Genomic DNA, 21,063 nt, shown 5'->3' with positions numbered 1-21,063 from the left:
CTAGTACTCGACCCCATCGACGTAGGCTCAAGACTTACTAAAATACTCATCGATGGTGGAAGCGGACTCAATGTCATTTTTGCCAAAATGCTAAGGAAAATGTGCCTCGACATCACAGAAATGCTCACTCCAACGAACTCACCGTTTTATGGGATTGTCCCAGGAAACACAGCCATACGGCTAGGACAAGTTGTCCTACCAGTCACTTTCGGCACCAAGGAACACTATCGAACTGAGTACATCAGGTTTGAGGTCGCTGACTTTGAAACTTCTTACCATGCCATACTCGGGAGGCCTGCCCTGGCAATGTTTATGGCTACCACATTACGTCTACTTGGTACTCAAGATGCCAGGACCCAAGGGAGAGTTAACATTACGTGGAGACTTAAGGCGATCTTACGAGTGCAACATAGAAGCTATGAAAATCGCAGCAACTTCGCAAGCACCCAACCCCATGCAACAGGTCTTCACAGCTTCCAAGAAACTCAGCCTCACGGAACTTGAGATCCCAGAAAACAAGTCGGGATCAACAAAAGTGAAACCAGCAAGCGTGAAAGACTTCAAAACCGTTGATCTCTAGACTGGTGACCCATCCAAGACAGCTCTAATTGGAACAGGGCTAGACCCCAAATAGGAAAGTGCGCTCATTAGTTTTCTTCAGGCTAACCACGATATGTTTGCTTGGAAGCCAGCTGACATGCCTGGTGTGCCCAAGGAACTGATTGAGGATTCATTAAATGTTGATCCCAAAGCCACCCCAAAAAGAGCTAGCCAAACTACTCACCCTGATTGGTTAGCCAACCCTGTACTCGTTCGCAAGAAAAACAACGAATGGAGGATGTGCGTCGACTACACAAATCTCAACAAACATTGCCCAAAGGACCCCTTTAGACTACCCAGGATCGACCAAGTAGTTGACTCCACAGCTAGGTGTGCGTTGCTCTATTTCGTCGACTGCTACTCAGGCTATCATCAAATAAGCTGCAAAGAAGAAAATCAAGCCAAAACAGCTTTCATCACCCTATTTGGAGCATTTTGCTACAAAACAATGTCATTTGGGCTAAAAAATGCGGGTGCGACCTATCAACGTGCCATCCAGATGTGTCTCGAGAAGCAACTACACCGTAACGTAGAAGCTTATGTGGACGATGTAGTCGCCAAAACAAGAAATCTGGATGATCTAGTCATAGATTTAGAAGAAACCTTCTCAAGTCTACGAGCATTCCGGTGGAAATTTAACCCTACCAAATGTGTTTTCGGTGTACCTTCCAGAAAATTACTCGGGTTCATCATTAGCCACCATGACATTAAGGCCAACCCAGAGAAAAAATATCTACCATCACAAATATGCAAGCTCCGGTTGGTATTAAGGATGTGTAGAAGCTCACAGGCTGCATGGCAGCCCTCAATCGATTCATCTCAAGACTTGGAGAATATGGACTACCCTTCTTCAAGCTACTCAAATGCTAGGACAAATTTCAATGGATAAAGGAGGCAGACAAAGCCTTGACACTACTCATGAACTTTCTATCAAAACCACCAATCCTCACAGCTCCATCGCCAAACAAAGACTTGCTCCTATACATAGCGGCTACTACTCATGTTGAAGGCTCGATCAGTTCCTTGGGCACACCTGGTATGTCGGTTGGTTTCCACGCGAAGATGTCTCGGTTTGCCCAAAGGAAACTGATGAGCACGCTTTCCTATTTGGGATCGAGCCTGTTCCGATCAGGGCTGTTTTGGATGAGTCACCAATTTTGAGGCCAATAGTTTTCAAATCGTTGTCATTTGTTGGCTTGACTTTAGTAGCTCCTGACTTGTTTTCTGGAATTTCGAGTTCTGTTGGGGTAAGCTTCTTTGACACTGTGAACACCTGTTGCATGGAGCTGGGAACTTGAGTAGTCACGGCTATCTCAACAGCTTCCATGTCGCATTGATATGATCGTCGCAAATCTCCGTGAAGGGATAGTTTTCCTTTCGGTCTGGGCATTTTTAGTACCAAATATATGTAGTGTGGGATGGCCATGAACTTGGCTAGGGCTGGTCTTCCAAGGATGCCATGGTAAGAAGTCTCAAAGTCAGCCACCTCGAACTTGATGTACTCTGTGCGATAATGCTCTTTGGTACCAAAAGTGATACGTAAAACAACTTGTCCTAGTGGGATAACTGCGTTGCCTGGGACGATTCTATAGAAGGGATAATCCATTGGTGTAAGCATTTCAGTGATGTTGAGACCCATCTTGTTCAAAGTTTTGGCAAAAATGACGTTGAGTCCACTGCCGCCCTCGATGAGTACTTTGGTTAGTCTTGAGCCTGCAACAACTGGGTCTAGTACCAGAGGAAAACACCCAGGTTCTAACAAGTTGGTCCATTGATGCTTTCTGATGAAAGTAATGGGTACCTCAGACCATTTGAGGGGTGTAGGGGTGGTTGGTTCAATAGCCATGATTTCTCTGAGTACTAATTTGTTGGATCGCTAGGAGGTAGTGTATGAAATTCCGCTGAAAATGACATTGATGGTCTTAGATGCTGTCTAGAACTTGTCTTTGCCATCTTCAGTTTCATCCATCTTGCCCTTGCCCTTGTCCTTATTGTTGTTGGCGGGGGGTTCTGGCAACTCCTGCATAACTCTGCGAAGGCTGTAGCAGTCGATTGCAGCGTTCTTGCTATGTGGGTGCCATGGACATTGTTTCTTGAGTAGTTCATTGAATGAAGGGCCATCACTTCGTTTGTTTGGTCCTTTCTTGCTTGAGCTTGACATTGCTGCAACGGTATTGTCTAGTTGCGCTTGCAATTCTGATTGCCTGAGTAGTTGTTTCGGTGGTTGCTGTTGCGGTTTCTATCTTGTTCTTGATTGTTGATTTGATTATTATTGTCACGTCCGCAATTGAAGTGTGAGTCAAACCTTTCGCGCTCCTTGTCTTCTTTGTCTGCCCATGATTGAGCCATAATTTTGAGTTTTTTGACGTTCGCTGGCCGGCGTCTGCCAAAGTCTTGGAACATGTGTTGGTCCTAGAGACCATTTTGAAAACATTCAATCACATATGCTTCTGAGATGTCGACAATTGTAGCCTTTTTGTCAAAAAAAATGGCGTAGGTAGCTGCGTAGGGACTCATCCTTTTGCTGCTTAACTTGAGCCAACTCAATTCTATTGTTAGGGTGCTGCATAGCTCCCGTATAGTTGCTTGTAAAAGCTTTCTTTAGATCAGACCATAAATCTATGGAATTAGGCTGCATAGCTCCCGCATAGTTGCTTGTAAAAGTTAGTGGTGCTAGTTCCATGCATACTAGAAAATGGATAACTTTTGTATCATTGCTTCCACCTGCAGCTTGGACTGCTAATGCGTAACAGCGGAGCCACTGAACTGGGTCTTATTTGCCATCATACTTAGTGATGCCCATTGGTTTGAATTTCTTTGGGAGAGTAGTCTGCATGATTTGTCTTGTGAAAATGGGGAAGTGGTCATTGTCATCACCCTCAGCTTCACATTCACGACGGCGATTGTTGATTATATCTCGAGCATTACGATTGTGATTTAATGTTTCTCTAAGATCACTGATGTGCGAGGGTTCTGGATTTGCTCTGCAGTGACATGATACTTCCACGGAGGCTGTACGACTACCCTCAGCTACATCTTTGTTTCATCTTGGAGCTTCGAGTACGCCCCTATGTTGTCTTGGCTTGTCATGTAGTTGGTTTGAGAGTCTTGCATTGTCTCTACTATCATCATGGTGACTTGGGTTGCGAGGCACTGATGGGATTGGTGTTTCCTTTTCAAGGAGTTTGTATGTGTGCTCTACCAAGTATAACAGGAGATTACCGTATTTGTTTGGAGGCATTGAATGGGCGATAAGGTCGATAGAAGCAATAGTGGCAAGTGGTGTGTTATGTTCTCATGTTTGAACTGCTTCGAATACTCTGTTGAGGTTCACAATGGGAACTCTTGCAGCTAGAAGTCGATGACGTTCCGCCCTCTGATTGTTTCTTGCTCTTCTTTGAGTTCTCTAGCTGCTAGTTTCGTCCTCCGGGGCGTCGGCTGATAATTCATCTTGGGAGACTTCTTTGATTTGGCATTCCCGATGAGGAGTTCTTTGGTGCTAATCGTTGGTTCCTGTTCCATCGATCAGCGAAACAACAACAAAGAGTTCTCTATCCGGAGAATAGCTTCCAGAGCTGGATGTTATGACTTCAGTGGAGCCATCTTCTTCATGGATCGGTGAGATTGGAGTACCCTCTTGATATGGGAGGATATCCAAGTTTGCGATGAGGCGTGATTCATTGTCTTGAGCAAGGAATGATGGCTTCATGCCTGGCCAATAGACAAATCTGCCTTATGGTGTTGATGTGATTACCAGGACTTGTTGCGAACCTGATAAGGGGAGTTCTTCAAAAGAGTTCAAGTCGGAATTGTGGTCCTCAATTGACTCTAATCCGGATTGGACTTTGGATAGAGTTTTTTGATGAACCGTGACCGCGTTTCGGAGTCCGAGCGTGGGAATTGGCTTGAAGTTGTATCCGGTTCACACGATGGCTGAATTGCCTCCTCGCGCGGACTAGTCTGAGTTGTAGTTGAGTCCAAGTTGTGGTCGAACCCGGTGTTGTTCAGATTGAAAAATTCAAGTTTCTCCATGAAATATTCCTCCTCATGTTGATGAGAGTTTCTGTCGAGATGTTTCTTCTCTGGTTCTTTGATGATGTGGCGCTGGAAACCTCCAATGCAGTCAGCAATGTAGAACCAGGAGCTAGAAACAAACGTTGCGCCCACTTCGAACATGAATGCTGGCTTCATGATGACCGAAGCCATCGATCTCACGCGGAGAATTTCGGCGACTGCCCCTACCTAGCGCGCCAGCTGTCGGTGTTTTAACCCGGAAACCTATCAAGGGAGTACCCGAGATAGAGTTTTGGTTGGTGGGTGTCACCAAAATCAAGGAGTTGATAGTGACGCAAGAACATGATTTAGACAGGTTCGGGCCGCTACATCGCGTAATACCCTACGTCCTGTGTGTTGTATGCTTTGTATTCGATTGATCTTGTTCTGAGGGGGTCCCTGCCCACCTTTATATATCAGGGGAGCAGGGTTACAGGGTAGTCTTTTGTATAAGAGTACAAGTCGCACAAAACCATAGAGTCCTACTCTAACTCGACAGAGTAGTTTCCTTGTATTCCGACTAGTCCTTCAGGAGTTCCATGTAGTCTACGTTGCCCTGTAGTGTAGTCTTCATGTCCTGAGATGTCTCAAGTACGTCCTCTTGAGTGGGTTCGTACGGACCCTCTGGTGGGCTCGAGCATGTATGGTCAACACCAGCGAAGTTTGCGAGATTCCCGATGTGGAAAGTGTCGGTGTTTTAACCCGGCAACCTATCAAGGGAGTACCCGAGGTAGAATTTTTTGTTGGTGGGTGTCGCCGAAATCAGGAGCTTGATGGTGTATGTAGGCACACGATTTAGACAGGCTTGGGCCGCTAGATCGCGCAATACCCTATGTCATGTATGTTGTTTTCTTGTATTTGATTGAACTTGTCTTGAGGGGTCCCTACCCACCCTTATATACTAGGGGAGCAGGGTTACAGGGTAGTTGTCGTACAGGAGTACTAGTCAAATTCGACTAGAGAGTTCTACTCTAACTCATAGTAGTTTCCATGTCTTCGACTAGTCCCTTGAAGGCCATGTAGACTACGCCACCCTAAACCATAGTCTTCCTGTCTTGATATGATTCAGTGTATACCTCCTGGTGTGGGTCCGTACAAGTCTTCTGGTGGGCCCATAGGTGTATGGCTGACAAGGCCCCGAGTACTTTGCAGTCAAATGCAACAGCCTTGAGTACTCGTAGATGTTGCTCAACTAGTTCTTGGTACTCTTTGAGCTATTATGTCAGAGCTGAGTCCTTTGAGTACTTGAGAGCTGTCATGCGGCTAGAAGGTACTCTAGCCTCATCCAACATGCCTTTTGAGTAGTTTGTCTTGAAATTTTTATATGGAAGTGCGATTCATCACACTTCCATATGGAGTACCCCCGAGCCTTAGGTTGAATCGAAGAGTTAGGCTGAGGGTCAATCTGCTTTTGTTCCATCTATCTTGATCTTAGAAAGAAAAAAATTTATCGAATGGGAACGGTATATGCAGCCCCCGAGCCATTACCCAACTCATTTTGGGAGGTATAAGGTTCCTCTAATCTGTTACCGTGACCTTTTAGCTTCTTGCTGTTTTGGAAAAAACCTATCTTGCGTGGATAAGGCCATAATTGCCGCTGATTAGCGAAAATATCAGGTCGTTACCCTGGAGGCTCCGCCACAGTTATAAAAGTTACAGGGGAGTTACCCCTGACCTTTATGCTACCATTTTGCATCTGTCATTTGGCTGAAAAACCCTAGCTCCCAGCACCGCCGCGATCTCATCTTGATCCGCTAGTGCCGCCGCTCCTTCCATCACCTGCGATGCTTCCTCTAAGCCCCCGAATCATTGCAAGTGAAGTCCAAGGCAACAATCAGGATGGGGAGGAAGCTTGAAGGTCCGAAGAAGGGGTCCAAGGAGGATGCCAAGAAGGCACCCAAGGAGGGTTCCCATAGGGGAACTTCCAGCAAGGGGAAGGAGCCTGAACTGCCGGCGCCGAAGTGTGGGAAGACCAACCAGACTGCGCCACCCAATCATGTGATGGTGTGGAAGTGATCCACCATGAAGGATGCGGGATCCAAGAGCTGGTGGACGCCAAGCTGCTACAGGAGTAGGCGATTGTGGACTGGAGGTACTCTTATGGCAATGCTTGGATGTTTGAAGTGTATCCCAATGAGATGGTAATATTTGCTCAGTTTGTGGATCGTGGGCTTGCTATTCTGAATTCTTCTGGGCATCTTGGAGTACTATTCATTGCAGCTTGTCCATCTCAATCCCAATAGCATCTTGCATATCTCCATCTTTGTTCACTTGTGCGAATCGTTTTTGGGGATTTTGCATCATTTTGGTCTTTTCCACAAGATCTTTCATCTAAAGCCGTAGCCTAGTCAGGAGAATATGCAGGTTATTGGAGGTGTCGGCTTCCAAATCTGTGAGCAATACTAGGATCTGTATTTGGAGTATGAGTTGGTGGGATCTCATGGTAGTTGGAAGGAGAAGTAGTTTTATATTGAAGATCATAGGCCGTCTCTACCCAAGATTACTGTACATCATCCAAAGTACAGCAGCCGATGGCTTGAAGAACCAACCAATACTGAATATATTCAAGTACCCAATCTGTTGAACAAGATTGCTGCATTGAAGAAGCAGGGTTTGACAAGAGTAGTCGTAGCTGATAGCTTTCTAAAAAGACGGCTGCAGCCATTGCAGTTTCATCAAACTCCTACATACAAGTACTCTAGGCTTGGCGATCCCTCGTGGATGTCACCTGATGATATCTCTGATGGAGAGGTTGGAGCTCGACTGCACCGGATGTTCAAATAACTTGAGGGCGAACCTAGAGCGGTTGAAGAGTTCAACAATCGGAACAAGCCGAATGAAGTAAGTATTTGTTAGTGTTCTGCTTTGAGTACTTGTATTGTTTGATCTGTTGTTTTCCAACTTGATTCTTCTTGTGTAGGCAGATGTACTCGTGTATTATTCACCTCCTTCTCCTCCCGGTGCGGATGTCGCAAAGAATGCAATGCCAGTGTATTCGCTGCAATTACCTGGGGTTTCCTCAGAAGAGGAAGGGGTGGAGGGGGAGGATGAGGAGATCGATCCCATTGATAGCTCTGATTCTGATAGTGAGGGTTTCTTTTTACTGCAGCCGCGCATCTCGAAACAAGACAAGTCGTCTTCTGTTGAGCCGAGACGCAACAGAAGATGACTTGTCATGCCAGTGATGATGTAGATGCTGATTTGGCGCCACCGTTAAAGAAGCAGTGAATTGCTGTGCCCAAGAGGCGCACTAGACGCAATCTTCGCATTCATGATGCCCCCCCCATCGGTAATAACTTTTGCAAACGGGTAAGGCCTTGAGGTGCAAGTACTATTGTACTTGTTTTGTGTAATTTTGACCACTTATCTTTGAGTTCTTTCTTCTGTAGACTACAAGTGAAGTAGTTGAGACTATAGGTGCAGCTGATGATGGGGATGTTGATGCCATGGAGATGGCTACCAACAATGCTGACGAAGTTGAAGAAACAGCTGTCGCTGAGGGGACTGATGCGGCAGATACGATCACCGGTGATATGATCATGGCTTCGGAGGTAACTACTCTAGGCATGACTTTGGAGGCAGCGGTGAATGCCGGCGATGTAGCCGGTTCAATGGAGATGGACATGAGTGAAAAAGTCAAAACACCGGAGGCTGTGGCTAATGCTACTTTGTCCGAAATTTCCAGCGGTGGAGAACGCATGGACAACAGTGGCAATCGAGTGGCTGCCACTGCACAAGTAATTGCTGCGGGTATTGGCGACAACCCTAGAGCTCAAAGTATGCCAATTCCTAATACCTTGCCAATGCGCTTGGTGAAGAAAGTTCCTTTGGTGCCTCATCGGTCCCGGTGAGTACTCTGTCACTGTAATTTGAGCATTGAATTTGTATCGAGTAGTTGCTCTCTGTTTCTGATGCTTTGTTGTGTGTAGATCATCTTCAAGTGTTGAACTTGGTGCAGCAGGCACAGACCCAGTAGTTGGTGACAAAGGCCACTCAACTGCAAACCCAGCCCCCATGCCTGTCGTGAAATTGGAGGAGATCTTAGCTCTAGTGGTGGGAGAAGACGCTACGTCATTGATGGCCTCATAGCTGCTGGACGTAATTGGTTCGCTCCAGGGTGCAACACCAGCAGCTCCCCAGACTACTGCTCCCGGACCGCAGCCTAAGGCCCTATTAGTTGAAGGGACGGATGTCTTGGGTGACATTCCTCTCAACTCTGCAGATACTGAAGCCCCTGAGCTCGAGGCTGCGCATGCCCTTGGAAATGTTGTGGTGGCTGCAGGGACGTCTTTGGAGGTGGGGCCGTTGTTTAGTCGGGAACTAGGCTTGGTGCCCGGCGTGAAGACTAGTTCAGTGGTTGAGCATCCGTTGCCGAGGAGGGAGATCGAGGCTTTTGTGTCACGACCGACCCCAAATCTTTCGAGTTAATCAACTCCGAGTCTCTATTTCCCCCTCTTAGTTTTCCCGAGTTGAGTGCTCACCCTTAGTTCCGACCCCTGAGATCCGACCCCTCTCCGTTGGTTCCCCGTTCCGACCCTGCCGACCCCAAAACCCATACCGCCGGATCCTTTTTAAGTCTTCCCACAAGTATCTCTTTCAATCTGAGCAGTGGACCAACTGAGACTGACCGGTGGACCCACAAAATCTTTCTCCTAGATCTCCCGCGACAGACGCACTCGAGTAGCATGCCCGCCTCAGAGCTTCTCCGCCGCGTGGCTCAACTTCTCTAACGCCCGCCGCTCCGCCTTGTCGCCGGCCACGACCGGATGGATTCTCGCGCCCCTTTCCCCAATCGCAATGGAAGCTCCTCTGCTACCCTTTCTGCAGTACCTCGCGGCTTGCGCCCATCATCACCTCGCCGAACCCCGGCTGCAGAGCCCGACGCCTCCTGTCTTTTCTGCCGCATCTCCACCATCGCGCCACCCCAGATACGCTACACGACAATTCCTCCTCCACCAATCCAGACCACGGCCGCGACAGGTCCTTTCCCGCCTTGTCACAGATGCGCCCGACAGTCTGTTGCTTCGCGCTCGCCCGCGCGACCGCAGCCCGCCTGTCTTCTCACCGGTGCGCCCTCGCTTCTAACGTCGTTCCCCCGATCACTTCCATCAGATCCACCGCACGACGACGCCCGCCTCCGCCAAATCTCAACCACCGGCAAAACCGCGCCTGCGCCGCCCCGTCGCTGGTGCCCAATGGCCGACGGTGTTGTCCCCGAAGTCCTGCTCTGCTGCACCACTGCTCAATCACCGCCCCGGTAGAGCACTCAATCGCCTCTTCCCGGTCTTCGCGCCGCTCCAACCTTCTCTCTTCCGCGCAGCTATAAAAGGGAATACCAGAGCTCCGCCAGAGTCACCTTCGCCATCGCTGCCCTCCCGCCTTGCTCTATGTTTGTGCTCAAAGCGCTACCGCCTAAGTCCCTGAGGAACTCTCCTCTCCGCTCCACACCGCCATCCCCAATCTGCCCAGCCGCTTTGATAGAGTCGGAGTGCCCGATCTTTCGGTGAGTGGAGATAAATTCGACTTGGTGGAAGTAGACCCTCACGATCCGACTACGACGAGCGAACCCGAAGCGCCAATGCAATTGCTGAACCAACTCCCGATGGTTACCAACCTCGCCGGTGCGAGATCAGCCTGATCACGAAGATCGATTCCTGTCCGCAATCGAAGAACGAACAAGAAAAAGAGGCGAGCAATCTAAATATCACTCGAAGGTGGAGTTCTGAATCACACAAGAACAACGCGTATTTGCGCGTGTTCAAGAGTAGCTAAAGCTAGATGTAAAACAAAACTCAAGTCGTAAACAAAAAGGACTCGGACTAAATAAAGGGGGCGCAGCCCCTGGAGTCCCAAGGGGTCACGCGCGCCCAACCCTAGGCGCCCCACCTGGGCTGCCTTGTTGGGTCATCTTCCTATTCCGATGGGCCTTCGTTCCTTAACACCATGATGAAGTTTAAGTCTCTCGCACGGGCCCGAGTGATTGGCCAAACTGGATGATCAACTGTAGGCGCCTGAGGTGGAGGAGCAACTGGAGGCGCCTGAGGTGATCTGGTGTAGATGTACTTGTGGTGTCCTCATCATCCTCCCCTTCTTGAACTGAAGTCGTCCTCGACGGCAACTCCTCATCTTCGCCCACATACGGTTTCAAATCTGCAACATTAAAACTCGTGGAAACACCAAACTCCGCAGGCAGGTCAAGGATATAAGCATTATCATTAATCTTGGTTAGCACTTTAAAAGGACCAGCAGCACGTGGCATCAATTTAGAACGACGTAAGGTAGGAAAACGATCCTTTCTCAAATGCAACCAAACCAGATCACCCGGTGCAAAAGTAACATGTTTTCTCCCTTTACTACCCGCAACCTGATATTTAGCATTAGCAGCAGCAATGTTTTGTTGAGTTTGCTCATGCAAGCTAATCATTTGATCAACATGTGCAGCGGCATCTATGTGTGGAGCGTCCTCGGCATCAAGTGCAAACAAATCAATAGGCGCCCGAGGAATATAACCATAAACAACTTGAAAAGGACACATCTTTGTAGAAGAATGCGTTGCATGATTATAAGCAAACTCAACATGAGGCAAGCAATCTTCCCAACGTTTCAAGTGTTTATCTAAAACAGCCCTAAGCATAGTGGACAAGGTTCGATTAACCACCTCAGTTTGTCCATCAGTCTGAGGGTGACAAGTGGTGCTAAACGGCAATTTAGTTCCCATTTTATTCCACAGTGATCTCCAAAAATGACTGAGAAACTTAGCATCACGATCAGAGACTATTGTATTTGGAATACCATGCAAACGAATAATCTCGCGAAAGAACAATTCAGCAACATTGCTAGCATCATCAGTCTTATGACAAGGTATAAAATGAGCCATTTTGGAGAAACGATCAACAACCACAAAAATACTGTCCCTCCCCTTCTTAGTTCTAGGCAATCCCAAAACAAAGTCCATAGAAATATCAAGCCAAGGGGAAGTAGGAACAGGCAAAGGCATGTACAAACCATGGTTGTTCAATCGTGACTTAGCTTTCTGGCAAGTAGTGCAGCGTGCAACAAGGCGCTCAACATCAGCGCGCATCCGGGGCCAAAAGAAGTGGGCAGCCAGCACTTCATGCGTCTTGTAGATCCCAAAGTGCCCCATGAGACCGCCTCCATGTGCTTCCTGTAACAACAAACGACGAACCGAGCTAGCTGGAACACACAGCTTGTTAGCGCGAAACAGGAACCCGTCCTGTATGTGAAATTTGCCCCATGGTTTGCCATGAATACAGTGGGCGAAAGCATCTTTAAAATCAGCATCATCCACATATTGATCCTTCACAGTTTGCAAGCCAAAGATTTTAAAATCTAACTGTGACAGCATGGTATAGCGACGAGACAAAGCATCAGCAATGACATTTTCCTTCCCGCTCTTGTGTTTAATAATGTAAGGGAAAGACTCAATGAATTCTACCCATTTAGCATGATGACGGTTCAGGTTTGTTTGGGTACAAATATGTTTTAAAGCCTCATGATCAGAATGAATTATAAACTCACGATACCAAAGGTAGTGCTGCCAAGTATGCAAAGTGCGCACTAAAGCATAAAGCTCCTTATCATAAGTAGAATAATTCAAGCTAGCACCACTTAATTTCTCGCTAAAGTAAGCAACAGGTTTTCCTTCTTGTAACAAAACAGCACCTATCCCAATACCGCTAGCATCGCATTCAAGCTCAAACACTTTAGTAAAATCAGGCAACTGCAAGAGAGGAGCATTGGTTAACTTATCTTTCAAGGTGCTGAACGCAACCTCTTGCGAATCACTCCAAGCAAAGGGAACATCCTTCTTTGTAAGCTCATGTAGAGGCGCTGCAATGGAGCTAAAATCACGAACAAACCGGCGGTAGAAACCTGCAAGGCCAAGAAAGCTTCGAATTTGTGTGACCGTCGTCGGTGTAGGCCACTCCCGAATGGCATCAATCTTGCTGCTATCCACCTCAATGCCCTGTGGAGTAACAACATAGCCAAGAAACGAGACACATTGTGTGCAAAACATGCATTTTTCGAGGTTAGCAAATAAATGGGCCGCACGCAATGCATCAAAAACAGCACGCAAATGTTCTAAATGCTCTTCCATAGACTTGCTGTAAATGAGGATATCATCAAAATAGACAACTACAAACAATCCTATGAAGGGCCTCAGAACTTCATTCATCAAACGCATAAATGTGCTGGGCGCATTTGTCAAACCAAACGGCATAACCAACCATTCATATAACCCAAATTTTGTTTTAAAAGTCGTTTTCCATTCATCACCTAATTTCATGCGAATCTGATGGTAGCCACTACGCAAATCAATCTTAGTGAAAATAATGGCACCACTAAGCTCATCTAGCATATCATCAAGGCGTGGTATAGGGTATCGGTAGCGAATGGTAATGTTATTAATAGCACGACAGTCTACACACATACGCCATGAGCCATCTTTCTTTGGAACAAGTAACACGGGAACGGAGCAAGGGCTAAGAGACTCACGAATATAACCCTTGTCAAGCAACGCCTGTACCTGGCGCTGGATTTCCTTCATCTCATCCGGATTTGTACGGTACGGTGCGCGGTTCGGAAGCTGTGCGTTGGGAATGAGGTCAATCTGGTGCTCAATGCCACGAAGTGGTGGGAGTCCTGATGGCAAATCTTTTGGAAAGACATCAGCGTACTCCTGCAAAATGTTAGCAACCGCAGGGGGAATATCCAAAGATGATGGTGCATCATCAAGTGAAACGAGCACACTAGAGCATATAAGGGCATAGCATGGCAAAGGAGCATCGCGTAACTCACCAAAATCAGCACGTGTGGCAAGCAAAACAGGAGCATTCAACTTGATTTCAGAATTAATAGATGTCGATGGTTCAAGTTGTTTAGCAGTTTTAGCAGCTCTAGCAAGATCATCTTTAAGAATTTGTTCAGGTGTCATTGGATGTATAATTATTTTTTGACCCTTAAACATGAAAGAATAGTGATTTGAACGACCATGATGCAAGCTATCAGTATCATATTGCCAAGGTCGCCCAAGTAACAGAGAGCATGCTTCTATGGGAATAACATCACAATCGACAAAATCAGAATAAGCACCCATGGAGAAAGGAACACGGACTGATCGAGTAATTCTAATTTTCCCACCATCATTAAGCCATTGAATGTGATATGGATGTGGATGCTTACGAGTGGGTAAAGACAAGTTTTCAACCAGCGTGGTACTCGCCAAATTGTTGCAGCTGCCGCTGTTGATGATGATGCGAATCGACCGCTCCTGCACAACGCCCTTGGTATGGAAAAGAGTGTGTCGCTGATTCTTCTCGGACGGGGTGACCTGTGTACTAAGAACACGCTGCACAACAATACTTTCATACCTATCGGCGTCACCCGGGTTGACATGTACCTCCATAGCTGCATGGTCAGTGGCAAGCATCGCATGTCGAGTATCTTCAGAATCACTAGCGGAAGAGTACTCACCATCGTCACGAAGAAGCAAAGTGCGCTTGTTCGGACAGTCCCGAATCACATGGCCAAATCCTTTGCAACGATGACACTGAATATCCCGTGTACAGCCTGTGGGAGGGGCAGCGCCTGTGGAAGGGGCAGCGCTGGCAGGTTTGGCCGTTCGCTCGCGCGGTGTAGTGGTGGGCGTGGGTGGTGCAGGGAGAGCGGGTGCGGAGTTGGATGTCGAGCTTCTTCCTGCAAAAGAGTTAGAATATGTCTTCGAGCGGCATCCCTGCACTTCACGTTCAGCTTGGCAAGCATATTCAAATAATGTTGTCATATCTATGTAGTCCTTATAATCAAGTATATCCTGAATTTCGCGGTTCAAACCACCATGAAAACGTGCCATGGCAGCGTCGTTTTCCTCCAATAACCCACAACGAATCATGCCTATTTGTAATTCCTGGAAATATTCCTCAACAGATTTGGAACCTTGCTGAAAACGTTGCATTTTATTAAGCAAATCGCGAGCATAATAAGAAAGCACAAATCTGTGGCGCATAGCAGTTTTTAATTGCTCCCAAGTGGTTGGAATGGTATTGGGATGTTTGTGTTTATATTCATGCCACCAAATTAAAGCAAAATCAGTAAATTCACTAATAGCAGCTTTAACTTGAGAATTAGCAAGAATATCATGGCATGAAAATTTCTGTTCAACTTCTAATTCCCAATCAAGATATGCAGCAGGATCATATTTGCCATTAAAAGGTGGAATTTTAAATTTAATCTTGGAAAAGGAATCATTACCACCGGGACGGCGTGGCACGCGGCGGGCACGGCCTCGACGGTCGCCATCGTCCTGGTCCGAGTCACCACCATAACCCTGCTGCAACTCTGCGACTGTGGTGTGCAATGCATCGAGTCTTGCCACAACTGAGTCGAGTCTGGCCTTAGCGGCCGTCTGTGCAAGGTCGAGCTGATCACACCGCTCGGTCATCGAGGAGATCGTCGAGTCCAGCCATTCATGAATCGTCTGAATGTCGGTGACAAGCCCTTCAACTTGCGCCCGTATGCCTTGCAGCTGGTTAGCCCCCGCGTCGACATCATCTGCCATGGTTAGCACAAATACAAGAACAAAAGCGACGACAAAACAGGGGTGTAACGGCTCACAAGGCGCTCACACTAGTGCTGTTATCAAATTCTTATCCGTTCTTACCACGCACACAGGGGCGAACTGCAATCAACCGGTGGAACTGGTGAAAGATTGGAGGAGCGATTGCCTGGAGAAACAAAAGCTGCTCGTCGTAGAACTATGTGGATTTTTGGGAAGGCTGCACTCAAATGAAGGATTAGCACAATCAAACAATAATGCAAAGTTGAATTATAGTGCCAAACACGTAACAAGAGTTGCTGGTAACAAGGCAAATCGAAAGAACAGAGGCAAAGGTGGAGAGGGTGCACCTCTTTTGTTTTTTTTTCTATTTTTTTTTCACAGAGGGTGCCCCAAAACTGATAATATGAACACAGAGGATCACAAACAACAAATTATGGCACACACTTTTTTCAAAAGTACAGGGTGCCCTCCCGCCTTGCTCTATGTTCGTGCTCAAAGCGCTACCGCCTAAGTCCCTAAGGAACTCTCCTCTCCGCTCCACACCGCCATCCCCAATCTGCCCAGCCGCTTTGATAGAGTCGGAGTGCCCGATCTTTCGGTGAGTGGAGATAAATTCGACTTGGTGGAAGTAGACCCTCACGATCCGACTACGACGAGCGAACCCGAAGCGCCAATGCAATCGCTGAACCAACTCCCGATGGTTACCAACCTCGCCGGTGCGAGATCAGCCTGATCACGAAGATCGATTCCTGTCCGCAATCGAAGAACGAACAAGAAAAAGGGCGAGCAATCTAAATATCACTCGAAGGTGGAGTTCTGAATCACACAAGGACAGCGCGTATTTGTGCGTGTTCAAGAGTAGCTAAAGCTAGATGTAAAACAAAACTCAAGTCGTAAACAAAAAGGACTCGGACTAAATAAAGGGGGCGCAGCCCCTGGAGTCCGAAGGGGTCACGCGCGCCCAACCCTAGGCGCCCCACCTGGGCTGCCTTGTTGGGCCATCTTCCTATTCCGATGGGCCTTCGTTCCTTAACACCATGATGAAGTTTAAGTCTCTCGCACGGGCCCGAGTGATTGGCCCAACTGGATGATCAACTATAGGCGCCTGAGGTGGAGGAGCAACTGGAGGCGCCTGAGGTGCTGCTGGTGTAGATGTAATTGTGGTGTCCTCATCACGCTTGCTCCTCCACGCTGCGCAAGAGCTTGTTTGTTTCCACAAGAAGCGCCGCCGCTGCCGCCGGAGCACCGCCGGGCATCGCCTGCCTAGTCTTAGTGCTCCAGTTCTTCCGCCCAAGTCTGCTCCTTCCCGACCCCAAGCTCCACCTGTAAGACGAAGGTAAGCTGCCGACCCTTGTCCGCCTCGTCCGACCCCTTCCGTTCGTCCGACCCCTTTTCCGCCTCGTCGGACCCTATCCGTTCGTCCGACCCCTTTTCCGCCTCGTCCGACCCTATCCGTTCGTCCGACCCCTTTTCCGCCTCGTCCAACCCTATCCGTTCGACCGACCCCTTTCTCCTCCTCGCCGAGGGCTCAGCTGTATTCTTTCCCTTGACCTGAGGGTAGATGTGTAAAGATTTGGGGACTTCTCTACATTAAGTCTAAGGACCCCCAGCACATCTATTCCTCTAGTCTAAGGGTTAGATCATAAGTTTCCTTCCATCCGATCCTTTTACCTTACTCTCCACCAACCAAGCGACTTCCCCACCTTTTTCCGTAGCCTTGCTACTAGTCTCTGGGCTAAAACTTCCAGGTGTCGCTGCTGAAATAACTGTCTAAATGCTAACTCTTGAATTGCATTCGTGTAGAGCTGCGTCTCGCGGATGGCTTTTACGAGTTGCACCCGGCGCCAGAGGACAAAGTTGCGGCAGAGCTCCCGCTTCCAGAAGCTGAAGCTGCCCCCGCAGAAGACCCCTTCCCTTCCTCCTCGTTTGAAGGCAAGCCCCGGAGCATGAACCCCAGTTTCCCAAACTTGCGCATGCCTTCTGCATATTGTTTGTGCATTTACGTATAGGAGTTGTTTGCAACCCTAGAGGCATGACTTAGATCCCTTGTTCTGAACACTAGCTGTTGGACCGAGTAATTGCTATGCTTAATTAGGAAGCGGTAAAAGCCGAGTGATCTCCTGTCACTCGCGAGTTGTAGGAGTTGGTTGTTTCCTTCCTGTTACAACTATAAGGACGATGGACGGGGCCGGGTTTGGTTAATTTTTGGTGGTCGGCTGATCGCCCCGTCTGTCTATGGAACTTGTTAAGGCCCGATAGTGGTGGTGTTCGTGATCAAGTGTTTGAAAGTACGAACCTCATACTTATTATGGGATGAGGAAGCCGAGTGTCGGATTGAACCTAGACGTGAGCGGTCGCCCCATTGTCCTTGGAATGGAGTTCCCCTGCGGCCGCACGTGGTGGCAAGTGTGGTCACAGAACGGCAGAGGCCGGGTCTGTGAAACATTGCACCAAAGGAAATGGGCCCGACACGGGTTAGGGAATTGATGGGGAAGGCCGACATAGGAAGTGACCCTCGGTGGTGCGCGGATGTCGTGAGGTTAGGTTCACCATGCATGGTTAAAGAACTTGAATCGATTCATCTGCCTCTCACAGTTTGAGACTGCTTGATCGCTATGCTACCCTGAGTAATAAAGGAATGTGATGATGACATGGTCTTGATGATTATATATACACCCTTGGTTGGTTCTATGTTTGCCTAGAGTAAGTGCCCACTTAGACCGGTTAATGAACCTAGAATATAAGCTAAAACTTGAAAATAAGGACCTACTTAGTGCTTCTTGGCAAACAAACCCCTCAGCCAAAGAGCCTTACATGTCTAGAAGTGGTGGAGTAGTTACTCCCGGTCGGTTAAGTCTTGTTGAGCTTAGTAGCTCAGCCTTGTTGTGGCTCTTCTTTTTCAGGTGAAGTTGCTGCTCCCGAGTCTTCTTCTGTTGGCACTTGGCCGCCCCAACTTCCTCCCGGTTGGACGGTTGAGTGGGATCCCTCCTCGGACGGTGAGGAGAGGGATCACTGACATCTTGGCCGGTCTCACCAAGGACGTTCGACCCCGACGAAGTAGCTTCCGCTTGCTGTTTACCTTCTGTTGTTTTTCTTTTGAACTTGTAAAACTCTGATTTAGGTTTTTTTGTTGAGCTAAGTGGCCAAATTTGTTTAACTTAGTGGACTTGTTGTATTCTCTGGAACCGCTCACCTTCGTGTGAGTTTGATAACTCGGTCCTGTTAAGGTGGTTAAATTGGATGAAATCCGATGGCATCTCGAGTTAGCTCGATTAAGGTCGAGTGTCGCATGTTAGGCGACTTAACCGGGCCTTGATTTGGCTAATCTGAGGTGGATCCGCCACAGCTGGTACCAGAGCTAGTTTAGCAAGACAGAGAACACAATAGGCCCTAAAACACTTCTTCTAAATAAAAGTTGCAAAGAAACCTTTTGAAAAATCTCGTACGATCATTAAGGGTGACTTTAGCACGAGAGGCCCTAGGGGATTTTGGGGTTGTTTTTAGGTGGCTAATACCTATTGGTTATCTTGCTAACCCCCAGCACTTCGCCATGTGTATCATACATGTGCTGAGTTCCGCATCACGAGCATGCGAGGGTTGATAGGGAGTTCTATTCAAAGGACCCTATCATCGCGGTTGTTTCGCCCACGTTTATCATACGTGCGCAGGTTCCGTATGTTGGTTCATACGAAGGGTGGTATGGCTCGATTCCAACGAGCCTATCATCACGGTTGTTCACCACGTCTATTATACATGCGCTGATTCCGCATCACGAGTATGCGAAGGGTTATACGGTTCCATTCAAAGGGGACCTATTTCCACGGTTATGTGTTGTCCATGCAGCCTTAAACGCATGGGTGCCGTTCCTATCAGTGAACGGTAATGTTTGGGGACGCTTTCATGGGTGCTGGCACGAAAGGTTTATGTGGTTGTGTTTTTTGCAGGTACACTAACCGCATTCGCTTAGGAGACGTTACTAGAACCGACTAGCTACTATAGGGAGAGACGTACTTGTTGCCTTGCCACCGGCACTGACTGCGTAAGACCAAGTTTGGCAATTGTTTTGGTTGAGAAGCGAGGTAGGCCGTGCATGCAACATAAACTAAAATCTGTAAAGCCCCCTCCCTGCAGCAACCTTGCCTCGGAAAAGCTCTCCTTCGGTCCTAAGGATTTCTAGCTTCTTTTAGCTTGTTCTCGGTCAAATCCGAGTGCCTTTTCTGTCCGACCCCTTTCTTCCTAAGAGTCCTATCTCATGTTGTTTTGGTTCTTGGTTCCAGATGGCCGTCCCCGGACACGTTCTGTACAGCGCCAATGGCATCTCCCATTCGATGTGCTTGCACTTAGAAGGTTTTCCCGCTATTCTGTGGGACACCTTGCGGTGGTTCGGGTACCAGTCTCCGCCCTTGTATGTGGGACGGATGTACCTGGAGCACGGCGTCCAGAGATGCAACGTGCAGGCAGTGGTACCTCCCCCTCCTGTGCGGCCCGAGTGGCCCCCGCTCAGAATCTCGACCTACGAACACGCCTTGGAAGATACGTGGGAGTCAGCTGCTCTACAACTCCTCACTCAGTTTTGTCAGCTGCACTCGCTGGAGGTCACATTGGACCCAATCAGCCTGTTCCCTGCCAGGGATCGGCTAGACCCGGCGTGGCTCGACCGCGTCAACAACATCGAGGTGTTGGCCACATCCCACTCGATGGTCACCATCTCCACCAACATCAGATGCATGTCAGCCCTATATCGGCTGATCGAGCTTCAAGGCTGAGCGATGGCTGTCTTGGCTCGGATCGCCGTGGACACTCAGGGATACTTCAACGCCGCCAAAAGAGACTTGGTGGGACAAACCTATCAACTCATCCAAAGAGGCATCCAAATCCACGACATGCAAGACCGAATCTCCGAACTCGAGGGAGAAGTGGCCGATCTGGTGGATGGCATGATTGAGGTTTCCGAAGAGAAGATGGAAGTAGAGATGGTGCTGGCAGTTGCTAACGCTCATCTGGACGAGCACCACGCCAAGCTCGACGACATGCATGCCCTTCAAATGCAGTTGGAAGAGCAGGAAGACCCTGAGGAGGTCGTGGGAGCATCCAGCATGGACATTGAGGATCACGACGCCCCTTCTCCAACCCACAGTGTTCCCTCATAGATGGAGAGTTGTAGCGAGCCAATCTTTTTGTTGTACTCCTCGGCGACCTAAATTTTGGATAGTCATGTAATAGGTTAATCTTGAGTTGAGTATTCCCTGTGTTTTAGGAACAACCATGTAAAGATCTCAGTTGAAATCAGATCTTAGCTTGACCTTTGACCCTTTGCAACACGTTTGGGATGCCAGACTGTGTGAGTTTGTGCTATGACCACACACCCATTTCTGTGGGTCTGTCCAAAGTTTGGCCGACCCCGGGTCGCGAGGTCGGACGCGCCCGACCCCTTGAGGCAATTCTCCACCTCGCCCGACCCCTTTTTGTGCGGTTCGTTTCGCCGACCCTTTTCTTGTGCTGTTTCTCCTGGCCCGACCCCTTGGCCTAAGGTAAGATGAAATGGAACTCCTGGAATCTGAGTATAGTTCGCCCAAAGCCGTGTGCAGAACTAAGATAGTTGTTAACTGAGGTGGCAGAGGAAGTATGTAGACCCTTTATAAAGCTGTGTGGCGTTGCATTATGGCAAGAGTCCCAATTGAGGATTAACATGTGCGTTCCTATCTGTTGGAATACTTCTGAGCTTATGGAATTGATGGAACGTTGACTCTTGCAGATGGCGCATCGCACCAGATCCGGCTCTGTGCCCATCAGCAGCGAGCAAGGACAGGATCCTTCCCCGCCCCCACCCCCGT

The sequence above is a fragment of the Setaria viridis genome, chromosome 6 (genome assembly GCF_005286985.2).
Source record: "Setaria viridis chromosome 6, Setaria_viridis_v4.0, whole genome shotgun sequence".
NCBI lineage: Eukaryota > Viridiplantae > Streptophyta > Magnoliopsida > Poales > Poaceae > Setaria > Setaria viridis.
The sequence above is the reverse complement of the archived record's forward strand: the minus strand, read 5'-3'. Positions refer to the sequence as shown.